We start from the raw sequence: 19,335 nt of genomic DNA, 5'->3' as shown, positions 1-19,335 counted from the left end.
CTAAGATAAAAGGTAGGGAGGGGGGCCTTGGATAGGGGCGTTGGGAATGCGATAGGTGTAGGGAGGTTAAGGTGAGGGTGATAGGCCTAGAGGGGGTGGGGGTGGAAGAATATTGCAGGTCAAGAAGGCGGTGCTGAGTCCGAGGGTTGGGACTGAGAAAAGGTGGGGGATGGGGTAATGAGAAAGCTGGAGAAATCTGCATTCATCCCTTGTGGTTGGAGGGTTCCTAGGGGGAAGATGAGGCGCTCTTCCTCCAGGCTACCTTTTATCTTAGCCTGCTTGGCACATCCTTCTCATTCCTGAAGAAGGGCTTATGCCCGAAACGTCGATTCTCCTGCTCCTTGGATGCTGCCAGCAACACATTTTTCAGCTCTGATTTCCAGCATCTGCAGTCCTCACTTTCTCCATGTCTGACTATATACCGGGTCCACAACACAAGAGGAGGTCATTTGAGGCAACCATTCCCATGAATGTGTTGATGATTCCATGGAGTTTCTTCCCATGTTTTCTCAATTAAATCTACAATTGAAACCACCGATTCCTTTTCCTCTCACGTTCGTTTATTCCCATCTGACTGCTCAATCACAGCCTTCCACGATTCTTCCAAGTCTCCTTTCAGTAGTCATGACTTGGAGATGCCGGTGTTGGACTGGGGTGTACAAAGTTAAAAATCACACAACACCAGGTTATAGTCCAACAGGTTTAATTGGAAGCACACTATCTTTCGGAGCAACGCTCCTTCATCAGGTGATAGTGGAGGGCTCGATCGTAACACAGAATTTATAGCAAAAATTTACAGTGTGGCTTTTATTGGTAGAGGAATTGAGTTCCGGAGTCCTGAGGCCATGTTGCAGTTGTATAAGACTCTGGTTCGGCCGCATCTGGAGTATTGTGTGCAGTTTTGGTCGCCATACTTTAGGAAGGATGTGGACGCACTGGAACGGGTGCAGAGGAGGTTTACCAGGATGTTGCCTGGTATGGTAGGAAGATCGTATGAGGAAAGGCTGAGGCACTTGGGGCTGTTTTTATTGGAGAAAAGAAGGTTTAGGGGTGACTTGATAGAGGTATACAAGATGATTAGGGGTTTAGATAGGGTTGACCATGAGAACCTTTTTTCCATGTATGGAGTCAGCTATTACGAGGCGGCATAGCTTTAAATTAAGGGGTGGTACGTATAGGACAGATGTTAGGGGTAGATTCTTTACTCAGCGAGTCGTGAGTTCGTGGAATGCCCTGCCAGTAACAGTGGTGGACTCTCCCTCTTTATGGGCATTTAAACGGGCATTGGATAGGCATATGGAGGATAGTGGGCTAGTATAGGTTAGGTGGGCTTGGATCGGCGCAACATCGAGGGCCAAAGGGCCTGTACTGCGCTGTACTTTTTCTATGTTTCTATGTTTCTATCATTGAATATCTTTAAGAGGTGTCAAGGCCACTCTCCCTTCATTAACATGCACTAGATTGGAATCCTGGACCCGGAGATAAAATACAGTTTTTAAGGATACTTGTGGTGCGGGGATAGCAGTCATCTGAGCCAGCAGGCCTGGATTCAAATCCCATCTACTCCAGAGGTGTATAATAACATGTCTGAGCTGGTTAATCTGAAAAAAATATCTAAACTTTGATTTCAAACCAACACCAACACCAATGATTGCTGCATTGAAAGGACAAAGTATTTAAGAGACAATTTACAACATAACTGGTATAAAGAGAACATAGAACATAGAACATAGAACAATACAGCACAGAACAGGCCATTCAGCCCACGATGTTGTGTCGAACATTTGTCCTAGCTTAAGCACCCATCCATGTACCTATCCAATTGACGCTTAAAGGTCACCAAAGATTCTGACTCTGCCAATCCCACAGGCAGCGCATTCCATGCCCCCACCACTCTCTGGGTAAAGAACCTACCCCTGACATCCTCCCTATACCTTCCACCCTTCACCTTAAATTTATGTCCCCTTGTACCCGGGGAAAAAGTTTCTGACTGTCTACTCTATCTATTCCTCTGATCATCTTATAAACCTCTATCAAGTCACCCCTCATCCTTCGCCGTTCCAATGAGAAAAGGCCTAGCACTCTCATAAGACCTATTCTCTATTCCAGGCAACATCCTGGTAAATCTTCTTTGTACCCTCTCCAAAGCTTCCACATCTTTCCTAAAGTGAGGCGACCAGAACTGCACACAGTACTCCAAATGTGGCCTAACCAAGGTCCTGTACAGCTGCAACATCACTTCACGACTCTTGAATTCAATCCATCTGGTAATGAACGCTAATACACCATAGGCCTTCTTACATGCTCTATCCACCTGAGTGGCAACTTTTAAAGATCTATGAACATAGACCCCAAGATCCCTCTGCTCCTCCACCATACTAAGAACCCTACCGTTAACCCTGTATTCCACATTCTTATTTGTCCTTCCAAAATGGACAACCTCACACTTGACAGGGTTGAACTCCATCTGCCACTCCTCAGCCCAGCTTTGCATCATAAGTAAATCGCTTTGCAGCAGACAACAGCCCTCCTCACTATCCACAACTCCACCAATCTTCGTATCATCTGCAAATTTACTGACCCACCCTTCGACTCCCTCTTCCAAGTCATTAATAAAAATTACAAACAGCAGAGGACCCAGAACTGATCCCTGCGGAACTCCAATTGTAACTGGGCTCCAGGCTGAATATTTACCATCTACCACCACTCTCTGACTTCGACCGGTTAGCCAGTTTTCTATCCAACTGGCCAAATTTCCCTCTATCCCATGCCTCCTGACTTTCCGCATAAGCCTACCATGAGGAACCTTATCAAATGCCTTACTAAAATCCATGTACACTACATCCACTGCTCTACCCTCATCCACATGCTTGGTCACCTCCTCAAAGAATTCAATAAGACTTGTAAGGCAAGACCTACCCTTCACAAATCCGTGCTGGCTGTCCCTAATCAAGCAGTGTCTTTCCAGATACTCATAAATCCTATCCCTCAGTACCCCTCCATTACTTTGCATACCACCAAAGTAAGACTAACTGGCCTGTAATTCCCGAGGTTATCCGTATTCCCTTTTTTGAACAGGGGCACAACATTCGCCACTCTCCAGTCCCCTGGTACCACCCCCGTTGACAGTGAAGACGAAAAGATCATTGCCAATGGCTCTGCAATTTCCTCTCTTGCTTCCCTCATAATCCTAGGATATATCCCGTCAGGCCCGGGGGACTTGTCTATCCTCAAGTTGTTCAAAATGCCCAACACATCTTTCTTCCTAACAAGTATCTCTTCTAGCTTACCAATCCGTTTCACACTCTCCTCTTCAACAATACGATCCCTCTCGTTTGTAAATACTGAAGAAAAGTACTCATTCAAGACTTCTCCTATCTCTTCCGACTCAATACACAGTCTCCCACTACTGTCCTTGATCGGACCTACCCTCGTTCTCTTCATTCTCATGTTTCTCACATACGCCTAAAATGCCTTGGGGTTATCCTTGATCCTATCCGCCAAAGATTTTTCATGCCCTCTCTTAGCTCCCCTAATCCCTTTCTTCAGCTCCCTTCTGGCTATCCTGTAACAAGACTTTCAACCTCCCTTGTCAACCAAGGTTCCCTCACACGACCATCTCTTTCCTGCCTGACAGGTACATACATATCAAGGACACGTCGTATCTGTTCCTTGAAAAAGTTCCACATTTCCATGACATCTATCTATGACAGCCTGTGCTCCCAACTTATGCTCCTCAGATCCTGTCTTACAGCAACATATTTACCCTTCCCCGAATTGTAAAACCTACCCTGTTGCATGCACCTATCTCTCTCCATAACCAAGGTGAAAGTCACAGAATTGTGGTCACCATCACCAAAATGTTCACTCACTAAAGCCCAGAAACATCTATTAAAATTGGTTTGTACTATCAGTTTTTTAAATTTCATTTGAAATTAGTTGTTTTCTTTTAAAAAGAAATTGCCATTACAAAAGCAAAATGTTGCAGAAACTAAAACCATGATGTTGGGAATACTCACTAGGTATCACATATCACCAGGTATACACATCAATGGTGAGTACTTATAATATTTCCTGCTTTTATTGTAATTTACCATGTAACCTATAAATGTAAAATAACTTTGAAAGACCAGCTTCTTGAAACACCTCACAACAAAGGCATCAGACCAAAAGGAAATAGCATTGTTTTACCAAGTACAGTGTTTCAAGAGTGAGGACTCACCAAGGGTCCTCGGCCCTGATGCCAAGCCTCCTCAATTGGCCACACTGGGGAACTGAAATGCAAGTTGACATGACGATTGCTAGGTATCTTGCAAGTGATCAATTAAAGTAACTCCTCCCTTATGCTAAAATTCAGCAAATCCAATCAGTCCCAATCTCCTATCGGTTCAACCTCCAATCAAGGGATCTGAATGGAATGAGCTGCAATGGACAATCGCTAGGGGAATGTCAGAGAAGCTGGTATCATTGTCTCCCTCTGTGTCTCATTGACAGTGAAATAATATGGAAATTGTGCAAATAGGTAACGATATTGCAGATGAAATGTAGGTCAGGAGATGGCAAGAGGGAATTCCAGGCTGCTGACTCCAGCTATGGACTTCTTGAAATGCACTTTTAAAGCAACAACATTAATGAACTGTTATCAATCAATTATTTGGTACTCAAGTTGCTGGTAGTTGAATAATTCAGTATCTGCTTGCTTCACACCCTACCCACCCGACAGTTCAGAGTTGTGAAATAAATCCTGCTTCGAGTTTAACTTTACAACAATGCCATTGCAGTCATTTCACAAAGGGAAGGAATAGGAAAACACATTACCACTTCTTAAGAAACAAGAAAAATTAAATCGCCATCTGATTACTGACATGCTGAAAATCAGGAAATTCATTTTAATACTTACAATGTGTCAATAAATCAGCTTTCTCTTGGTGCTCATTCCTGCATCTTTCAGTTCATTGTTCAATCTGTAACCTAATCGGGTTTTACCATCATAGAATTGAGACAGGTCCATTTTGATTTAACCCCTATCCTCACCTTCACACTTTCATTCATGCAGGCTTTGCCAATCAGGAATGGGGCACTGCTTGTCCCTGGCCTCTCTGATGGTTTTTCTTCCTGGTCGTGGAATATGAATAAAGTTTTCTGCACTCAATGTTTCTTCACTGTCTCCTACACCTACACGCACACGACATGAGTGCTGAGGAGAAATAGGCACTACTGCTGTTTGGCAGGAAATAAAAAGAACTGAGACAGTGTTCCAGTGGTCTGTAGCTGTGTTTTAAAACTGGAAAGTCATTCCGTCAGTGATCATCCCAATATCAATGTGACTGATTTTGATGGTGATTTACAAATCAGACTCTCCTGTTTTCAAGACACAATGATGAGGGAAAGACTGATATGAAAATTTCCAAACTCCCCCACTGTTCTTCAGGAAGGAAAGCTTAATGGCCTTTGAGAATTCACATAACTCATACAGATGGACCATCACCCTGGGGACTCATTTGGAAGAGCAATTCACTTGGGAGAGTAACTCATATTCTGAGACCTGGATGTTATTACCAAGCACAATCGCGATTGTTAAATTCCAAATGGTAACCTGTCTGGATACTATTCGCAGAGAAAGTGACAGCACAGAAACAGACCCTTTGGTCTAAGCCATCCATGCCAACCAGATATCCTAACTATGCATCTCTAACACTCTGACTGCAGATGCTGCAGAATCAGAGTGGAAGAGTGTGGCACAGGAAACGCACAGCAGGTCAGGCAGCACTAGGATAAAGGGTTTATGCCTGAAACGTTGACTCTCCCGCTCCTCGGATGCTCCCTGACCCACTGTGCTTTACCAGCATCATACCTTTCAACTCTGGAAATTATTCTAAGGTGAGTCTGTGGGGACTGAGAACAGGGGCAGGTCAAACTGGTGAAAGTGAAATTTTTAGGCCATTTTAAATGCGTTTCATCACAGGATATAAGACCATTAGACAAAATTATTAGTAGACCATCTGGACCAAATAGTCTCCTTCTCTTTTCAGTGAGATCAGAACTGATGGTAACTCAACTTTTCTGCCTTATTCCCCATAAGCGTTGTTCCCTCACTGACTGTATATCACAGCCCGAAATACAATTAATGACCCAACCTCAATAGACCTCTGCTGCAAAACATTCCACTGAATTCACTAACCTCTAACAGAAGAAATTCCTCCTCATCTCTATCTTAAATATGGATACGGGTCGTAAATTTTGCATGTTGGGATCCCTTAAAAACTGAATTTTCCTACTGTTTACGATATAGCATGCGATTTTATTTAACAGCTATTGCAGCATGAATTAACTTTGCTAAAGTCTAATATTTTTATTTTTTCATTCATAGGATGAGGGTTTTGCCATCTCTACTTGTCCAGAGGGCAATTCAGAGTCGACCACATTGGGGTCTGGAGTCACATATAGGCCAGACCAAGTTAGGATGACAATTTCCTTCCCTAAAGGACATTAGTGAACCAGATGGGTTTTTTTCCCCAACAACTGACATGGTCACAATTACCTGTTAATTCCAGATTTTTATTGAAATCAAATTCCACCACCCGCTGTGCAGGATTTGAACCCAGGATCCCAGAACATTACCCTGGTTTCTGGATTAACAGTCCAATGATAAAACCACTCGGGCATCACCTCCCTGAAACAAGACAAAAGGAGGATTTATAAAAAACGGAGGTCACGATGCCCATTGAAATAACATCAAAAATTCATCTGGACCAGATGTATTCTATTATCAGGATTTGGAGATGCCGGTGTTGGACTGGGGTGTACAAAGTTAAAAATCACACAACACCAGGTTATAGTCCAACAGGTTCAATTGGAAGCACACTTGCTTTCGGAGCGACGCTCCTTCATCAGGTGGTAATGGAGGGCTCAATCCTAACACACAGAATTTATAGCAAAAAATTTACAGTGTGATGTAACTGAAAAATTGATTGTCTGTTAAGCCTTTCATCTGTTAGAATACAGTGATAGTTTCATTTCTTTCATGTGTAAATCACAAAACCCTTTTTTTTAAAGTTGCATTCTCGGGTTAGCTGTTAACAATGGTGATAGCTAGACAATATGTTGAAGGTGTTGGCCCCTTGTGTTCTCTGTCTATGCCATGATGTTTAGATTGATTCCAATCTAAAAAGTGGGATAACAGAGTTTTACATAAATCCATGCAGTTTTTGAGCAAAGTACACTGTAACCCTGCAAGTACAAATTCACCCCACAAAATATATGTGTGCATGTGACGGACACCTGGAAGTACTCAGGGATGCCCTCACAAGAACGAGATACGATGCCCAACTCGACCGCCAGTTCCGACGTGCCACAGCAAGGAACCGTAATGACCTCCTCAGGACACAGGCACGTGCTGCAACCGACAGGGTACCCTTCATTGTTCAGTATTTCCCAGGAGCTGAAAAATTACGCCATGTTCTTCGTGACCTGCAACACATTATCAATGAGGATGAGCACCTCACCAAGATCTTCCCCACAACTCTGCTATTTGCCTTTAAACAACCGCCAAACCTCAAACAGATCGTTGTTCGTAGCAAGCTGCTCGGCTCTCAGGACAACTCCATACAACCCTGTCACGGTAGACGCTGCAAGACATGTCAGAGTATGGACATAGATACCACCATTACGCACTGGGGTCAAAGAAGTCGCTTTGGAATTAAGAAGCCAAGATTCCACGCGAGAGTAACTGCCTTGGGCTGGGTCAAATCTGCACCAGAGGATCCACACAGAGGCCAAGAATAGACAAGTTTCAGCACAGAGGTAAGTTTCGCCAGACAGCAATCTTCATTGAGCAGTCTTCACTAGGAAGGTGGCAGACAGATCAGAAGTAGATGAGAAAGACTGAGAGAAATGTTCCCAAACACCCCCACAATAGAGAGCAGGATGCTCTCCCAACCACTTTAATAAGACCGAAACATTCCATATTGACAACTTGTCTGACCTCTGGTATCAGTCAACCATCCCCAATTGTCACCGGTGTGTAGCGAGAACATTGAACATAACGCAGTACAGGTCTTTCGCCCTCGGTGTTGCACTGACCTGTGAAACCTATCTGTCTTACACTATTCCATTATCATGCATATGTTTATCCAATGACCATTTAAGTGCCCTTAAAGTTGGCGAGTCTAATACTGTTGCAAGCAGTGCGTTCCATGCCCCTACTAATCTCTGCGTAAAGAAATTACTTCTGACATCTGTCCTATATCTATCACCCCTCAATTTAAAGCTATGTCCCCTCGTGCTAGCCATCACCATTCGAGGAAAATGGCTCTCCATGTCCACCCTATCTAACCCTCTGATTATCTTATATGTCTCAATTAAGTCACCTCTCAACCTTCTCTCTCATGAAAACAGCAAATATCAAGCGTGCCAGACAGAGATCTGTGGACAGACAGCAGCTGGGACTGTTATCTTGCAAGACAAGAAAAGGTGAGCTTGGGATGTCGGTAAGAATGTTTTCCCAACTGTTTTATACCAATGCAAAGTTAAAAATCACACAACACCGTGTTGCTGTCCAACAGGCTTATTTGGAAGCACTAGCTTTCAAGTAAATCTGTTGAACTACAACCTGATTTGGTGTTTTTGGACTGGGGTGAACAAGGTTAAAAATCACACCACCAGGTTATAGTCCCAAATCACACAACACCAGGTTATAGTTCAACAGGTTTAATTGGAAGCACACTAGGTTTCGGAGCGACGCTCCTTCACCAGGTGATTGTGGAGGGCTCGATCTTAACACAGAATTTATAGGAAAAATTTGCAGTGTGATATAACTGAAATTAAACATTGAAAAATTGATTGTCTGTTAAGCCTTTCGTCTGTGAGAATACAGTGAAACTATCACCCAGGAGTCAGATAGTGTGGACAAAAGAGTAGGACCATTAGGCAGAGTTAAACAAGTCTTTTTCCCCCATAGAAGTCAAAGAAGCATTCTGTGAAAATGGGATTATCTTCACAGAGAGCTCACTTGACAGTTACATTCAACTGAAATCAGAACAAGAACATCGATAAGATTAAAAGCTATTTTTCACATGCTGTATAAAAGATGATGTTATGGAAAAAAGTGGGTTCGCAAGAAATGCTTCTCAAAACATAAAACGTTTTGGGAGCCATCTCGTTTGAAGTCAGAATTTGGAATGAGAAATAGTTTGTCCATGTAGTCACATTGTTTTATTGAAGGTGGTCTTAGAAAAGGATTAAAAAGACTTTCTTTTAAGACAATATCAATTTAAAAGTTGAAAACTGTGGCGCTGAGAAAAGCACAGCATTCGAGAAGCAGGAGAGTTGACGTTTTGGGCATAAGCCCTTCATCAGGAATGTGGAGGGAGAAGGGGGCTGAGAGATAAATAATGAGGAGGGGGTGGGGCTGGGGGGAAAGGTAGGTGGGATGGCGATAGGTGGATGCAAGTGGGTGGTGATTATAATAGATTGATGAGGAGGGTGGAGTGGATAGGTGGGAAGGAAGATGGACAGGTAGGTCAGGTCAAGAGGGTGGTGCTGAGTTGGAGAGTTGGATCTGGGATGATGTAGGGGTGGGGTGATACAGACACTCGTGAAGTCAATGTTGATGCCATGTGATTGTAGGGTCCCGGGGCAGAAGATGAGGCATTCTTCTTCCAGTTGGTGAGTGGCTTTGATTTGGTGGTGGAGGGGGTGCCAGGATTTGCATGTCCTTTGAGGAGTACGAGGGTGGAGATGAAGTGGTTGGCTGGGGGCGATAGGGTTGTTTGGTGCATGCACACCAGAGATGTTCCCTGAACCGCTCCGTGAGTTGGTGCTCAGTCTCCCCAGTGTAGAGTAGACCAAGAGCAATGAGGTGGGATGGTGTGCAGGAATATCTGTGCCAGATTTGAAATGATCTCACGGAGATGAGAGGAGAAGTGTGGGCACAGGTTTTGCACCTCGTGCGGCAGCAAGGGATTGTACCAGGTGTAGAGGGTGGGTTGGTGGGGAGTGTGGCCCTAACGAGGGAGTCGTGGAGGGAATGGTCACTGTGGAGTGCAGTCAAGGGAGAGGAGGGAAACATATGCTTGTTGATGGGGTCACACTTGTAGGTGGAGAAAATGCTGGAAGATTCATGGGGTGGAATGTAAGGACTGGGAGGTTCTATCCTTGTTGCAGTTGGGTCGGGGTGGGGTTCAAGGGCGGAGGTGCATTAAGTGGAGAAAATGCGATGGAGGGCAATATTGATCATGTGGGAAAGGAAATTGCAATAGGAGGAAATCTGGGATATCCTGGAGTGGAATTGCTTCTCCTGGGAGCACATGTGGTGGAGGCAGAGAATTGGGAGTAAGGGACCACATCTTTATAGGAAGGGGAGTGGGAAGATGTGTAATCAAACCCGGGAATCTTCAACACTCCAACCCCTTCCCCGGCCCTGTCTGGAACCGATTGGATGCCATTATCCATGCGGCCACTACAATCGCCACCACTGCTGCAAACAATGACATAATTACCGCGGAAACCGCTGCCGAGAACACCGCGGCCACCACCAACCATGCGGCCTCTGTGAACACCACCGGAACCACCGCTTCCACAAACACCACCTGCTGTGTCGACACTTCCACCCCCGCAGTTGCCACCGAACACGCTACTTCTGTCTCTGCGACCACCGCGCTGATGTCAGTTCCCGGGATAGCCCCATCCATTTTGCCTCCATGGCCACCGCCAACCATGCTCCCTCTGCTAACACCACCGAAACCACCGCCTCCACAAATGCTGCCGAATATACCACTTCCACAAACACTGCCAGCCACATCATTTCTGCCCCCCACGGTTGCTGCAAAACACACCACTTCCACTCCTATGACTGCCACCGCTGACGTCGCTTCCTGGAATATCACCGATGATGCCACCTCCGTATACACCGCCGGTGAAAACACCACTGCCACATACACCACCGAGAATGTCACTTCTGTCCCCGCAGTTGCTACAGAATGCACCACTTCCACTCCCACGACCACCACCATCACTTCCTCCGATGAGGTCACTTACAATGTCACCAACGATCGCATGACTGACTCCTCTCCAGAGACAGTCTCCACATCCACAACTCCAGCTCCACACCAGGTCCCAGCCCCAAGTCCTACTGGGTATTCAGTATCCCTCCAAGGCCTCCCCTTCACTGAGGATGAACAGTCAGTCCTCAGCAAAGGCCTTACCTTTATCCCACTATGCCCCCGTGTAAGTGAATTCTGTATGCACTGCAATATTTAACTTTTCTACCGCCACCTCTGCCTCATGCTTATTTTTTGATTGCGACTCCCACCCATTCCCCAAAGATCCAGATCCATTCTCCTGCCTCCAATCTACTCCATCCTCTTGGACACATCGTGTTCACCTCTTATCCTCCTTCAACCTCTTTATCTCCAGCTGCCATTGTGACATTGACTGCCTCAACCTGTCTACCCCTCTCACCTCCTCCAACCTCCCACCCTCGCAACTTGCAGCCCTCCACTCCCTCCGCTCCAACCCCAACCTCAGCACCAAACCAGCTGACAGGGGGTGTACAGTGGTCATTTGGCACACTGGCCTTGACCTCACTGAAGCCAAACACCAACTTACCAATGTCTCCTACTGCAATCTCAATCATGACACCATCTCTCAATATCAAGCCATCATCTCCCAAACCATTCACAACCTCATCACTTCAGAGGATCTCCCATCCACAGTCTCCAACCTCACAGTTCCCCAACCTTGTGCAGCCCAGTTTTACCTCTTACCCCAAATCCACAAACCTGACTGTCCCGATCGACAGATTGTCTCTGCCTGCTACTGCAGCCCAGAACTCATCTCCTCATATCTCAATTCCATTCCATCCCCCTTGGGCCATGAACTCCACACATACATCCAAGATGCCACCCATGTCCTCCAAGTCCTCCATGAGTTTTCATTCTCCGGCCCCAACACCTCATCTTCACCATGGACATCCGGTCCCATTATACCTCCATCCACCATGAGGAAGACCTAACAGCCCTCCATTTCTTCCTCTCCAGCTGACCCAACCAGTCCCCCTCCACTGACACTCTCATTTGATTGGCGGAACTGGTTCTCACTCTCAACAACAGCTCCTTCAAATCCTCCCATTTCCTTCAGACAAGAGAGGTAACTATGAACATGTGCGTGGGAGCCAGCTATCCTTCATAGGATACGTGGAACAGTCCCTCCTCCACAGCTACACCAGCACCATCCCAACACTGACTTCACAACTTTCCATATCTCCCCACCACCCTCTTGACCTGACCTACTGTGGCCAGATGAGCCACTTAAGATAATGAATTTATGATGGAAAATAATGAGCATATCATGGACTCACAAAAGAGGGATGATAATTAAAGCATGCTGAGAAATGGGAACCAGCCTTGACCAAAGTAACTGTGCTAATCAACAGACACGGCTGCAGCTACCAACAGGTAATTTGCAAACAAACCAGGTAGCTGCAGACCCTACAATACACACCCAAATTTGGGTTTGAATGGGACAATGGAATATCGTCCCTGGGAAACTTGGAAACATCAAGGTGTGCACCTGACATGGAGGTGCCTTGCACCCTTATCTGGAAGAGACTACGTGCACCAGCACTTCCAGTAATTGACATCTAACAAACACCTTAACTTGCCAACATTTTGTTGGGTCTGATCGATCAGGGTAATCGAACCTGATCAATCCATTGAAAGATACAACCAAGGCCTTCGTAAAAAAGACGCAAAGACTTTGGAGTATAAGATTCGCCGCAAAATCACACTCAGGGTGGTAAGTTGCGAATAACCACCTGAAGAGAAGACACCTCTGAAAAAATCGGAAGAAGACCAGACGATATCACCATGTGGAGCCCACCCACGTTCTCGTGTGGTGGTATATGATCATCCAAAGTTAAGTTAAAGCATAAGATAGATTTGTAGTGCTTATCGTTAGTTCATAGTGTATTTGTTGTTCTAATATTAATGTGTAAAATAAACAAATATTATTGTTTTGCTATTATTAAGAATCGACTCCAGTTCTTTTGCTCGTATAAAAGTTCAAACACACCAGGGCCAGATGCAACAAATTAGCGACCCAGATGGGACCTCGATAAGAAGTGACTTTGTTGCTCTGAGCTCGAATCCAGTGGAACCTAATATTCCTTGAGATTTTGCCTGAGCCGGTTTTAAGAGGACAGCTGTCCTACACGAAGGCCAGGAATTCAAGTAAATCGATTGGAATAGAAAGGTCTAAACTGAACTGTTCTTTAAAAGATAAAGCCAACAGGCGTTTACTCCTTATCCAACAAATTGTGTTTGTGTGTGTGTGTGTGTGTGTGTGTGTTGGTACCTCCCGGTTGGATTAGGATCAGAACATAGAGCACCCTCAGACTGATCCAACCCCTATACACCGTAGTTTAGTTGAATATGACAGAGAAAGATGCCAGAGTAGAGGATTGTTCCGTATGGGAAACAAAACTGAGGCAGAATACCAACAAGGAAAATGCACCATCCGGGCAGGACTTTGCTGCAATGGTGAAATGGGACCAGGATGCCTAGGGCAGAAGTATCGGGAGGATTTTAGGAGAATTCAAGGGAAGCAGGTCTCCAAACTTGAGAACGTTACCACGATAATGTGCTGTTTAGGGCAGTTACTAGGCACAGGGCAGGAATTAAAATTCGTCCGTAAGGAACTAGAGGATGCAGAAAGGGAGATTGCAGAGTTAAAGTTGAAAAAAACCCAGCTCAGGACCAGAGCAATCAGACAAACCTGCTCCACATGGGGCAATTCCAGTCCTATTGTGAATCAGCATCTCAGGATAGTCAGCGCGCAGTGTTAGGGAAAGAGGCAGCTGAGAAGGAAGCAAGCCAATTGAAGAACAAATGTGCGAATTTGCAAGTTGCAGTCAAAGTATGACACCAGACAAACAGGGAGAAGGAGCAGGTCACTGCAGACCACACCAAGTGCCTGCAGTAGATTGACAAATTAAAAGCTCAGCTCTCAGTTCGAAATGGAATAATGTGCACATATGGAGAGGTTCGAGAAAAAGGGAACAGAACAAGGGATAGTCTGGTATGAGGTCAGGGAAGATGTCCAGCATATGCCAGGAGCATGGAGGATTGGGGTCAACTCCTTCAGCGCCCAGGAACACCCCCCGTCGCAATGAACCCGATAATAACTGAAAGGTGGGTCGGGGACACCAAAGCCCCAGCAATCACATACACCAGCCCATTTACCATGACACAGTTAGCAGAGATCGTGAAAAAGATTCCCAAATTTGAACCATCAGCTGATCCATTTACGTTTTTTGAGAGGGTCAGGCAGCAGAAAGTTTTACATGGGCTGGACGAGAGAGAGGAAATGGAATTCATTGAAATGCAACAGGCCGCAATAGCAGCACCACTAAATGTAGGGGACAGAACTGTCGCTGTTAGGAAAACAGCCATCCTGACTGAAATTGGCTATAATAAGGGAGACCGCGTAGATGGGTTAAACAAGTATAGGCAAAAGGGGGAACTTGACTATCTTTGCTAGTCATTATGGGTGCACTTCATAGGAATCTGCAGAGACTTAGACTGGGGTCAGTTATCTGAAGCTGACTCAGCTAAGTGGTCTAGGACTCTAGTTTTCCATGCCGCCGAGGAGAGCAGGAAGGCCTGTGTGAATTTCAATCCTGCAGAGCCAAGCCACAATGAGGCATGGATTCTGAGGAGAATGTCCCGGGTGTGACAGAAAGAAGCCCAACAATTGAAGGAAGGCAAGGTAGAGAGAGGAGGGAAAATGCTTCCTTTCTGAACCTCCAACCAGGGCCCGGTGTGGAGGAATGAAGGAAAAAGGGGGAGCTCTTACCAAAGAAACTCAGCTCCACCGTACACAGCCACCCACAGGGAGAGATTGAGGGACACAGCAAGGAAACACTTGGTAGCCAGCATGGTGCTAACATTGTGGGCACACAGGACACTATGCAAAGGAATGAGGAGCCCATGTGTGGCCGCACTCACAGCCACAGGAACCACCGACCGCAGCAGCACCCAAAAGTGATAGAGGGGATTGCCAACTAGCATTAGAAGGCTTAATTTGGCAGGGAGGAGAAAGTGAGGACTGCAGATGCTGGAGATCAAAATCGAGAGTGTGGTGCTGGAATATCGCAGTAGGTCAGGCAGCATCCGAGGAACAGGAGAATCAATGTATCTGGCATAAGCTCTTCACCCACAGTGGTTAGGGCGGCACAGTGGTTCAGTGGTTAGCACTGCTGCCTCACAGAACCAGGGACCTGAGTTCAATTCCCGCCTCAGGCAATCGTCTAGGAATGTTTGCACATTCTCCCCGTGTCTGCATGAGTTTCCTCCAGGTGCTCTGACTTCCTCCCACATTTCAAAAGATATACAGGTCAGGTGAATTGGCATTGCTAAATTGCCCATAGTGTTCGGTGCATTTGTCAGGGGTAAATGTAGAAAAATTAGTCTGGGTGGGTTATTCTTCAGAGGGTCGGTGTGGACTCGAGGAGCTGAAGTGCCTGTTTCCAGGGAATCTAATCTAATCATTTCCAGACTTGCTACCACAGCCACATCCCCTTCCTCAGTGCTTGCCTACGGAACCAACATTCCTGATGAAGGGCTTCGGCCCGAACGGTCGGTTCTCCTGCTCCCGTATGCTGCCTGACCTGCTGTGCTTTTCCAGCACCACACCAATTCCACAGGCTATGGTCCAGACCATGGACACTAACCAATGCATATACTGACCCCCACTCTTCCTGAAGAAGGGCTCATGCCCGAAACGTCAATTCTCCTTCTCCTTGGATGCTGCCTGACCTGCTGCGCTTTTCCAGCAACACATTTTCAGCACTGACCCCCACCCCCCAACCTATGATGCATCCGCACGATAGTGCCAGGCTTCAGCCTCCCCGGTATGGGTCTGCAACATGAAGTGGGATAGTGTAGGTAAACCACTAGTCAATGGTGAGGTAGGAGGCCACCCTGTTAAATTCTTTTGGGATACCAGAGGATCCCACACAACCCTGAACACCTCCAGATTTAAGAATATGCCCTGACAGACCACAGGGACTATTGCTTTCAATGGGTTTACCGGCCATGTACAGAAAGGATACATTACAGAATTGATAAAATTTAAACTCGGTGACATTGCATGCCAGCACCCTGCTATTTTAGTCGACCGTTCCCCCAGGTACCAAACACATACTTGGCTTCGATTATATGATTATGTGACTAGGTTTAATCTGAGTTTTGACCCAGTAAATGCTTGTGTATGGCAATTATCTCCAGTCATTAATGCCCCAACCATCATCTCAACAGGCCATTATGCTAATCGAGTCAGCATGATAGGGGAGTTTTGGTTAAATCCCCTGACAATAACCAAGGATCTGGCTATGAGAGATGTAATTGTAAAACACAAACGGGTACTCACCCAGCATAAACATGACTGTGGGCGTATCCCGGGAAAGGTGATAATCAAGAGGCCCGACCCGAAACCACAAAGACAATACGGTTTTCCCCACAGTCAGAGGGGGAGGTGGCCAAAATGATTGACAGTCTGTTATAGCAAGGAGTGCTGAGACCTATAGCCTCCACTAATAATACTCCAATTTGGCCAGTCAGGAAACCACATGATTCATGATGTTTAACCATCGATTATCGAGAACTCAATAAAGTCACCCCTCTCACTGCACCAGCCCAGCTACCAGCCCAGCCACAAGAATGAAACAGGCCAAGAAGCAAAGTACTTCACACTACTTGATATCAGTAATGGTTTCTGGTCCATACCCTTGAATAGGTCCTGCCAGTACAAATTCGTGTTTACCTTCCAGGGACAAGAGTACACCTGGGCTTGTCAATCCCAAGGGTTTCATAACTCAACCTCGATTTTTCACCAACAGTTAGCCAAGGGACTGGAAAGGTTTTCCCAGGCTGACTGCCTAATACAATATGTAGAGACAAAATAGCTGCAGATGCTGGAATTCAAGGTAGACAGGCAGGAGGCTGGGAGAACACAGCAAGCCAGGCAGCATCAGGAGGTGGAGAAGTTGATGTTTCAGTCCTGAAGAAAGGTTACACCTAATACAATATATCGACAATCTACTTAGATTAGATTCCCTACAGTATAGAAACAGGCCATTTGGCCCAACAAGTCCACACCAACCCTCCGAAGAGTAACCCACCCAGATCCATTTCCCTATATTTACCCCTGACTAATGCACCTAATACTATGGGCAATTTAGCATGGCCAATTCACCTGGCCTGCACATCTTTGGATTGTAAGGGGAAACCAGAGCACCTGGAGGAAACCCACACAGACATAGGGAGAATGTGCAAACTCCACACAGACAGTCACCCAAGGCAGGAATCAAACCCAGGTCCTTGGTGCTGTGAGGCAGCAGTGCTAACCACTGAGCCACCATGCCACCCCAGCCACCATGCCACCCCAGCCACCATGCCACCCCAGCCACCATGCCACCCCAGCCACCATGCTACCCCAGCCACCATGCAACCCCAGCCACCATGCCACCCCAGCCACCATGCCACCCCAGCCACCATGCCACCCCAGCCACCATGCTACCCCAGCCACCATGCCACCCCAGCCACCATGCTACCCCAGCCACCATGCTACCCCAGCCACCATGCAACCCCAGCCACCATGCCACCCCAGCCACCATGCTACCCCAGCCACCATGCCACCCCAGCCACCATGCTACCCCAGCCACCATGCCACCCCAGCCACCATGCTACCCCAGCCACCATGCCACCCCAGCCACCATGCCACCCCAGCCACGATGCTACCCCAGCCACCATGCTACCCCAGCCACCATGCTACCCCTACTATAGACTTCTACAGGCAGAAATGAAGGAGAAATACATCCAGCTCCTAGATGTGTTACTTGGTCTGTTATACAGGCTCGGATGCAAACTAAATCCAAAAAAAGGCACAAATTCTACATCCTAAGGTCAAAAGATTGGAAATGATAGTCACCCATGGGAAAGGGGAGATGGACCGAAAGCAAATAGAGACTATAGAATGACTCCCACTCCCCCGAGATATCAGTGCACTTTGATCTTCCCTAGATTTAGTGGGATAGTGCAGGAACCACATTGTTGGGTTCTCCATGCTCAGAGTTGTTAAAAAAGAACGCTACCTCGAGTTGGACATCTCAACACACAGAGGCAATGACTGATTTAAAACACACCCTTACAACAGCACCCACTTTACTAGCACCAGACACTGACTTACCATACGCCTTTAGAAGTTGCAGCCACAGACCAGATGATGGCTGCTGTTCTACCACAAGAACTGTAGGCAAGGCAGAGTGGCCTACACCTGTAGGGTCCTACAGCCTTTGGAACAAGGGATTTCCATGTGCAAACGGCACCTCCTTTGGGCAGTCCAATACTTCGATTATACCAAGGGCTTAAACCCACTGCCCATACTGACCGAACACACTCCAATCCAGCTCCTGCTGGATGGTTGAATCAAAGATGGCTCTGTGAGCCAGATTCGAGCTACATGATGGACTCTACTGCTTCAAGGTTGGGACATCATGGTCAAATGTACCAAGGAGTCCAGCTTCCTAGCTGATCACCTAAATTATTGAGGAGATCCACCTGATTGCCAAATCATAGCCACCAAATACACAACCAGTCCTTTTATGCCTAATAGAGCAGGAAAAATGGTCAGGGATGAGACAAAAGGATAACCAGGCAGACAGAGGCTTCAGAATTTATGTAGAAGGATTCTCCACTGTCGAGGATGGCAGTCAGATCACCAGCTGTGGGATGTACATGACCAGCACTCAAGGACAGCTACTAGCTGAAATTCCACATTACATGTCACCCCCAATCCAGTGGGACCATGGAAAGGATGAACCAGACTCTGAAAGGGATGATTAGGAAGATAGTGTGCCAGAATAATAAAACCCGGGACACGGTCCTTCCAATTGTCCTCATGATGGTATGCAACACCATCTCCGGATTAACAGGGTGTACCCCCATACCCTGATGACAGATCGATCCATGAAAGGAATCAATTACCAGTTCAGCCCCAATCTCACAGAACCCACTGCCCCCACCAATGAAAACGCCATGCAGGCAGCTCACCAAGAATATCAAAGCCATTCAGTTAGCAGCAGCTGTCAGGCCAGGGATGAAAAAGAAAGTAAGTAAGCAAGGTTAACCCTGTTGAGAACCCCATAGGTCAGCAGGTAATGCTACACATCTATAATCCTAACTCTTTTCTTGCGCCTAAATATTTGGTCCCCGTACGATGGTGGATAAAGCTAGCCCCTTGGTCTACAAGGTTCTACTAGCCACGGGAATAGCCAGC

Source organism: Chiloscyllium plagiosum, unplaced genomic scaffold (genome assembly GCF_037043375.1).
Source record: "Chiloscyllium plagiosum isolate Xiang-an unplaced genomic scaffold, Cpla_swu_hap1 HiC_scaffold_22, whole genome shotgun sequence".
Classification (NCBI taxonomy): Eukaryota; Metazoa; Chordata; class Chondrichthyes; order Orectolobiformes; family Hemiscylliidae; genus Chiloscyllium; species Chiloscyllium plagiosum.
The sequence above is the reverse complement of the archived record's forward strand: the minus strand, read 5'-3'. Positions refer to the sequence as shown.